This window comes from Microcaecilia unicolor, chromosome 2, assembly GCF_901765095.1.
Source record: "Microcaecilia unicolor chromosome 2, aMicUni1.1, whole genome shotgun sequence".
NCBI classification, from domain to species: Eukaryota; Metazoa; Chordata; class Amphibia; order Gymnophiona; family Siphonopidae; genus Microcaecilia; species Microcaecilia unicolor.
This window is the reverse complement of record NC_044032.1, coordinates 632,443,001-632,451,736: the sequence shown is the minus strand read 5'-3', so window position 1 is coordinate 632,451,736 and position 8,736 is coordinate 632,443,001.

Genomic DNA, 8,736 nt, shown 5'->3' with positions numbered 1-8,736 from the left:
ATTGTACAGCGCTGCGTAACCCTAGTAGCGCTTTAGAAATGTCAAGTAGTAGTAGTAGTAGTAGAATAGCGAAACATGCCAGCGTGTTGGGAGCGAGGAACAGCAGCATTGACATGGAACTGAAGCTTTAACAAGGGAAATCTTGTTTTTATCACTTTTTTCACTTTACGTTTTCATTCACGGTTTGTGTTGGCTACCACCGAACGCTGTGACGCCTACAGCCATCGCTTCAATAAGATAAGTGACTAAGTTATTATACCCATACGTTACAAGTACTGTGGGGACTATGGTTAATTATTAGCTCTAGCTGAATGTAATACATAGGATAGGAGGCGGATGGTGCAATGATGGCTGGATGGGCTTGACACCATAAAAACTGCCAGTCAGTTCGAGTGACAGCCCAGTTACTGAGCACTATTTGCATATTTAAAAATACTCAAAAAAAACTTTTTGTATCATGGTTTGGATTTCTGATACTTTGTAGATTTATCTGGAGAGAAATCGACCGGTTAATCTATACCCCAGTAGGCTTAATATTAAATTTTAACTGCCAGACCCTTGACCATTCTTCTAACTTTTGGAGATCCCTTCTCATCGTTTCTACTTCCTCCAGGGTATCCACTCTACTGGCTATTTTCGTGTCATCCGCAAAAAAAGCACACCTTTCCTTCCAACCCTTCAGCAATATCTCCCACAAATATATTAAACAGAATAGGCCCCAGCACCGACTCCTGAGGAACTCCACTGCTCACCTTCCTTTCCTCTGAGCGGATTCCATTTACCACCACCCTCTGCCACCTGTCGGTCAACCAGTTTCTTATCCAGTTCACCACTTTCGGTCCTAAGTTCAATCCTTTCAGCTTATTCACGAGTCTTCTGTGGGGGACCATATCAAAGGCTTTACTGAAGTCCAGGTAGATTAAATCTAGCGCACGTCCCTCGTCCAGTTCTTTGGTCACCCAGTCAAAAAAGTCAATAAAATTCGTTTCAGAAAGCAACAAGGCAAACGATCTGCAAAATCCAACGTGGAAAACAAACCAGCAGATCAGTATAATATCCAAAAAGACTTTATTGAGGATACCGTGTATGAAGCAAATGCCCGACACAGGCCGTGTTTCGCCCAACAATAGGGCTGCGTCAGGGGCTAGTCTGTATCTTTCTTAAATAAGATCGGTATCAAATTGTATGTCAAAACAAGAATATAAGGAATCTTCTTCATAAAAAACCAGCATGAGCAGCATAAAATAGAATATCCTGGATGACACCAGATAGACAATGAATAGCCTGGCTGGTTTTTTTATGAAGAAGGTTCTTTATATCCTTGTTTTGACATACAATTTGACACCGATCTTATTTAAGAAAGATACAGACTAGCCCCTGACGCAGCCCTATTGTTGGGCGAAACATGGCCTGTGTCGGGCATTTGTTTCATACACGGTATCCTCAATAAAGTCTTTTTGGATATTATACTGATCTGCTGGTTTGTTTTCCACAATAAAATTCCTTTGGCAGGATTTTCCTTTGGTAAAGCCATGTTGCCTCGGGTCCTGTAATCCGTCGGTTTCTAGAAAGTTAACTAATCTTTCTTTCAGCAGCGACTCCTTTATTTTTCCTACCACCGACGTGAGACTTACCGGTCTGTAGTTTCCCACTTCTTCCCTGTCTCCACTTTTGTGAAGAGGGACCACATCCGCTCATCTCCAATCTCATGGAACCTCTCCCATCTCTAAAGATCTATTAAATAAATCTTTAAGAGGTCCCACCAGGACCTCTCTGAGCTCATTCAGTATCCTGGGATGTATCCCATCTGGCCCCATAGCTTTGTTCACCTTCAGATTCTCCAGCTGTTTATAAACTTTTTCTTCCGTAAATGGCACAGTATCTACTCCATTCGCAGATGTTCCCTCGACAGCCAACCGCGGTCCTTCTCCAGGATTTTCCTCCGTGAACACCAAAGAGAAATAACTGTTTAGCACGTTCGCTTTATCTTCATCACTCTCCAAATAGCCATTCTCATTATCTTTCAGTCTCGCAATTCCATTCCTATCTCTTCTCCTTTGTCCAATATATCTAAAAAAAAGTCTTGTCACCTCTCTTTACATCTTTAGCCATTTTTTCTTCCGCTCGCACTTTCACTAGCCATATTTCCCTCTTCGCTTCTTTCAGTTTAATCCGATAATCTTTTCCGTGATCCTCTCGTTGCGTTCTTTTGTATTTCTTGAACAAAGCCTCTTTTGCTCTTATTTTTTCAGCTACTTGTTTGGAGAACCATAAAGGCTTCCTGCTTCTCTTGTTTTTGTTTACTTTCCTCACAAAAAGATCAGTTGCCATATTTATAGCAGCCTTTAGCTCCCACCACAAATCCACTGTACCCACATCTAGGTGCCCCCTTCACCCATAAGGGCTATGGTAGTGGTGTACAGTTGTTGGTAGTGGGGTTTGGGGGGGGGGGGCTCAGCACATAAGGTAAGGGAGCTATGTACCTGGGAGCTTTTCTGAAGTCCACTGCAGTGCCCCCTAGGGTGCCCGGTTGGTGTCCTGGCATGTCAGGGGGACCAGTGCACTACAAATGCTGGCTCCTCCCATGACCAAAGGGCTTGCATTTGGTCATTTCTGAGATGGGCGTCCTTAGTTTCCATTATCGCCCAAAATCAGAAATGACCAAGTCTAAGGACGACCATCTCTAGGGACGACCTTAATGTCAAGATTTGGGCGTCCCGACCGTATTATCGAAACGAAAGATGGACGCCCATCTTATTTCGATAATACGGGTTTCCCCACCCCTTCGCCGGGACATCCTGCGAGGACGTCCTCAGGAAAACTTGGGCGCTCCTTTCGATTATGCCCCTCCAAAATTCCCAATATTTATGCTACCATATATTCATCTCAGATGTGGCCATTAGTCATTACGTTAGCGTATTACCTGAGCAATTGTACAATGTTGTTAATTAAGTTTTACTTTGGCGACTGCAAACTTAGATTATCAAGCATCTACGTTTCTTTACGATTGTACTAATATGGCGGTGCACCTCCAAGGTTATCAATTTACTCTTAGGCTCTTTTTAAAACATTACAATAACATAACATTGCGCTTTTACATTGTCATCGTTTATACAGTTATTTATTACTTCAAAGCTCCGATGAAATAGTCCCATAAGGTACTTACCGCATCATGGTTCGCCTTGTTGCCATCATGTTTCCTTTTCTTCTAGACCCCTTTTACACGAGGACTCTACAACCAAGCTTAGACTATTAAGGTTCGTTTCAATCCTTTTACAGATAACTGTATCAGTAATATATGATGTTTGTACCCCTGTTCCGATATAGGGGTCCCATAAAGCCATATTTTAATGACTTGGGGCATGATAACTCATTCTTAGCCTGTTTGCTATATTTCTCCATTTAAGACTTGTGACTATCTACTATGTTGCATCTGGTGTGATGTATGCATGATATAATCATCTAAAGTTTGAATAACAATGATTGTATTTCTGGCCACTTAATATGTTTCACTGCATAAGTTTTGAGTTTGCATTTCATTTGCTCTTCATTTGCTTTATTCTTTAGTATCTCCATTTTGTTTCCCTTGTTACATTAAGCTGCTTTCCTATTATTATTTTTTTAAATGGATACTGCCATTTTAGCCACTTTTATACAATATATGTTTTTTCATTCATTTATATGTTTTATTGTTTGACTTTTATACTTTGATAATCTCTCTGGGTAGTTATATTATGATTCCTTCGGTACTTCTTTTAAATATTTCATTTTGAAATACAAGATGTGTTTTTATATTGTATTATTTTTGATCATATATATTTGTTTTTCTGTGTTTCTAGACTCTTGAGGCAGGCCTGTGGCCGAAACACAGATCTGTGTCGAGTCTAATAAAATTTGATTTGTTCAGCCTAGTTGTCCCAGTCTCTGGAGTCAATGCTCCACTTCCCACTTTCTCTTTGTATGTTTACTCCCGTGGGGTTTCGTTGTTCTTCCACCTTGGTGAATCTCCTATCCTTAATAGTAATATAGCAAATAATGCCCAGTCTATCCAGTCTGCCCAATAAGGCAAGTAGAGTTGTACATACTGATCCGTGCAAGCTACACATGCCTTGTTTAGAGTGCTAAAGTTATTTACATTTTACTTTGATTCCATCCTTTTTCGATATAGGGATCCTCTGTGCATATCCCAAGTGTTTTTGAATTCTGTCATGGTTTTTAGACCTCATCGCCTTCACCAGAAAAGTATTCCAAGCATCTGCCATCCTCTCCGTGGAAAAGTGTTATCCCAATGTTACTCCTAAACCACCCTCCAACCTCAATCTATGTCCTCTAGTTCTACCACTTCCCCATCTCTGAAACAGATTTGTTTGTATATTAATACTTTTAAAGTATTTTAAACAGGTAAATGAGGTGTTAAGACATTGGTGAGGCCCCACCTGGAGTATTGTGTTCAGTTTTGGAGGCCGTATCTTGCGAAGGATGTTAAAAAATGGAAGCGGTGCAAAGAAAAGCTACGAGGATGGTATGGGATTTACGTTCCAAGACGTATGAGGAGAGGCTTGCTGACCTGAACATGTACACCCTGGAGGAAAGGAGGAACAGGGGTGATATGATACAGACGTTCAAATATTTGAATGGTATTAATCCGCAAACGAATCTTTTCCGGAGATGGGAAGGCGGTAGAACGAGAGGACATGAAATGAGATTGAAGGGGGGCAGACTCAGGAAAGATGTCAGGAAGTATTTTTTCACGGAGAGGGTGGTGAACGCTTGGAATGCCCTCCCGCGGGAGGTGGTGGAGATGAAAACGGTAACAGAGTTCAAACATGCGTGGGATATGCATAGAGGAATCCTGTGCAGAAGGAATGGATCCTCAGAAGCTTAGCTGAAATTGGGTGGCGGAGCAGGTGGGGGGAAGAGGGGGTGGTGGTTAGGAAGCAAGGATAGGGGAGGGCAGACTTATACGGTCTGTACCAGAGCCGGTGATGGGAGGCGGGACTGGTGGTTGGGGGGCGGGAAATACTGCTGGGCAGACTTATATGGACTGTGCCCTGAAAAGGACAGGTACAAATTCAATTCAAGGTAAGGTATACACATATGAGTTTGTCTTGGGCAGACTGGATGGACCATGCAGGTCTTTTTCTGCCGTCATCTACTATGTTACTATGTTACTATGTAAAAGCAACCTCAAAACGGGCTTTTAGCCTGGATTTGAACAGGGCAAGAGATGGAGTATGACGTAGAAATTCAGAAAGTCTATTTCGGACATACGCCGCAGCAATATGGAATGAATAGACACTGGAGTTGGCGGTGGAGGATAAGGACGCAGATAAGAATTCCTAGGGAGGGGTGTATTGAGAATAAGAGACTAGAGATACTGAGCAGCTGCAGAACGAATGCACTTGAAAGCCTGTAAGAGAAGTTTGTATATGGAAGTAGAGAGCCATGCACATTTTTTTACTTCTTCTCCGTAGCTTTTCTCATCTTTGCTTTCTCTTTCTCTTTCTTCATCTTTGTTCTCTCCTGGTCTCCTTTTCCTTCTGTTCTCTCTTCCAAGCCCTCTCTGCTCTCCTTTCCTTCTCTCTCCCTTTCGCTCCTTCTACTTCCCTTTATCTTCTTCCACCCTTTCCTCTTACCTCCTTGGATTTCTTTTTCTTGTTCCTTTCCCTTTTATTTCTCCTCCTCTGCCCTTTACCCCTTTAATCATTCCTAAACTCAAGCTTTAAGTATAGTGAGTGCAGCCAACGGGAGAAGAGAGGAAGCACTTCTTGTTGCCGAGTAGGAGTCTTCCAACTACATTGCTGGCAGTAGGGGATGGTGCTTTGATGTTGTGTTTTCAATCACTACGGATAGGCAGTTTCCCTGGAGTACTACAGAGCTTGCCTGTCCCTCATTATTGAAAATGCATAGTGAAACAGCACCTCCCAATGGCAAGACAGTAGGTGGAAGACTCACGCTCAGTTTAGATGGAACAGTGTTGCTAGATTCACCTTCTCCCTTTCTCCTGCGCCCTAATCAAGGACACAGAATTGCTGACATGATACCACATCCTTTTCATTCTAGAGAAGATGGAAACTCAGCTGGAGGCCTGGAGTAATGCATCAGAACCCAATTACTACAGGTAAAACTCAAAGGGCTCACCACTGTTGTTGTAAACTTGTTGGGCAACCAATGAGCTTTATGGGTGTTCATGAACAAATTTGTGATTGTTTATGCAAGATAGTTAGAGTTTATCTCCAGTAACAGATTTTGTACAAATAAAATTGCTTTGAATACAATATTTTGATTCCTTTAGGTCAAGTCGCATTGTCAAGATTGTGCCTCGTCACCATAACATGCAGAATAGATCAATCCTAATGATTTTCTTGCTTTGAGTTAGTTCCGTGCCGTAAGAAAGCCTCAAGGAGCCAAATTCACAGAAGATGAAAACATTTTGCATCCCGTCTGTTTTGATTTTCCGGTTATTGATATGCAGAAGCCGAATCCTCGCACTTCTGATAATAGGACCTCTTGCATGCAGAGATTGTAAGATTTCCAAGGAATAAATAATTCATGGTTCTCAGAGCTCTCTGAGAATACATTTGTTCATTTTCAATTTTGTTTTCCTTCAAGATGTGACATCTTAGGCAGAAGAGCGGATGTGGCAGGGGGAGGGGGGAACCTTTGCTTTCATGTGGCTGTAAACATGCTTGGTGTATCCTGCCTTCTCTCCAGTCTCCACTCCAGTGGAACAAAATCTCCGAATCAACAGACAAGAGCTGAAAAGCCTTTTCCCAACAGACAAGCAGTGTGTCATCTAAACGCTTTCTCAAAAGTTATCATCTTGCAAATTGCAATAGGAAAAAAAAAAGGATTGATCAGGCAGCGCTACTGGGCGCGCTCAGAAGAATCTCACCTGCAGGATAACAAGATCCGACATAAAATGAATTCCTGCTAATCTAATCAATAAATGCCTGAAAATTTCATAATGGGGAGGAGGGAGGGAGGTTGACTGATCAGGTCTTGATTTTACCCTATTCCCCCCCTTCCCATTTCTTAAGAAAATCATAGAAAAGAAAATAAGATGATCGATTTTTTTTATTGGACAAACTTAATACATTTTTTATTAGCTTTCAACGACAATGCTTATTTTATTCTATTTATTACCTTTAGAAGTGGACTAACATGGCTACCACACTAATTCACTCAAGAAAATCAGAACTGTAACTCGAGACACATGGAAGACAATTCTGTAGCAGAGCATCAATATTTAGGCACCATGCACATGCTCATCAGGGACGTAGCCAGACCTTTAAATCCTTTAGGTCTTCACCAGCAGCGAGCAGCTAGCCCAAGCCTTCCCTCTGACGCAACTTCATGGGACAACGCAGTTGCGTCAAAGAGAAGGCTTGGCCTGGCTCAAGCAGGGGCAATGTGTTGCTGCTCACTGTCTATGAAGGTACTGGGGGATTGGGGGAAAGGAGTTAAGTGGCCTCCCGATCTCCTGAAGGGAGTGATGCCAGGAGTCTTCAGCTGGCAGGGCCTGAGTCCAAAGTGTGTGGGCCTGGATCCACTTGGGCCCACCCAAGGCTACTCTACTGACGCTCAGTAGTGTTCATATATAGAGTGGAGGAGTGGCCTAGTGGTTAGGGTGGTGGACTGTTGATTCCCACTTCAGGCACAGGCAGCTCCTTGTGACTCTGGGCAAGTCACTTAACCCTCCATTGCCCCATGTAAGCCGCATTGAGCCTGCCATGAGTGGGAAAGCGCAGGGTACAAATGTAACAAAAGTAAAATAGATACTATTGGAGGTTCTACATGGAATGTTGCTATTCCACTAGCAACATTCCATGTAGAAGGCTGCGCAGGCTTCTGTTTCTGTGAGTCTGATGTCCTGCACGTACGTGCAGGACGTCAGACTCACAGAAGCAGAAGCTTGCGCAGCCACATTGGTGATCTGCAAGGGCCGACTTCTACATGGAATGTTGGAATAGCAACATTCCATGTAGAATCTCAAATAGTAGCAACAGTGGAGGAGTGGCCTAGTGGTTAGGGTGGTGGACTTTGGTCCTGAGGAACTGAGTTTGATTCCCACTTCAGGCACAGCCAGCTCATTGTGACTCTAGGCAAGTCACTTAACCCTCCATTGCCCCATGTAAGCCACATTGAGCCTGCCATGAGTGGAAAAGTGCAGGGTACAAATGTAACCAAAATAAAATAGATACTATTGGAGATTCTACATGGAATGTTGCTATTCCACTAGCAACATTCCATGTAGAAGGCTGCGCAGGCTTCTGTTTCTGTGAGTCTGACGTCCTGCACGTACGTGCAGGACGTCAGACTCGCAGAAGCCTGCGCGGCCACATTGGTGATCTGCAAGGGCCGACTTCTACATGGAATGTTGCTAGTGGAATAGCAACATTCCATGTAGAATGTAGAATCTCAAATAGTAGCAACAGTGGAGGAGTGGCCCAGTGGTTAGGGTGGTGGACTTTGGTCCTGAGGAACTGAGTTCGATTCCCACTTCAGGCAGCTCCTTGTGACTCTGGGCAAGTCACTTAACCCTCCATTGCCCCATGTAAGCCACATTGAGCCTGCCATGAGTGGGATAGCGGGGGGGTACAAATGAAATTTAAAAAAAAATACTAGTGTAAACCAGCATTGGCACTCCTAAATGTAGGCAGGCACACTTATTCCAGGTTCAGGTTTTGGCCAAAAATGTCAGGGTATTTTCAGCTGAAAGAGAAATTCTCCCCT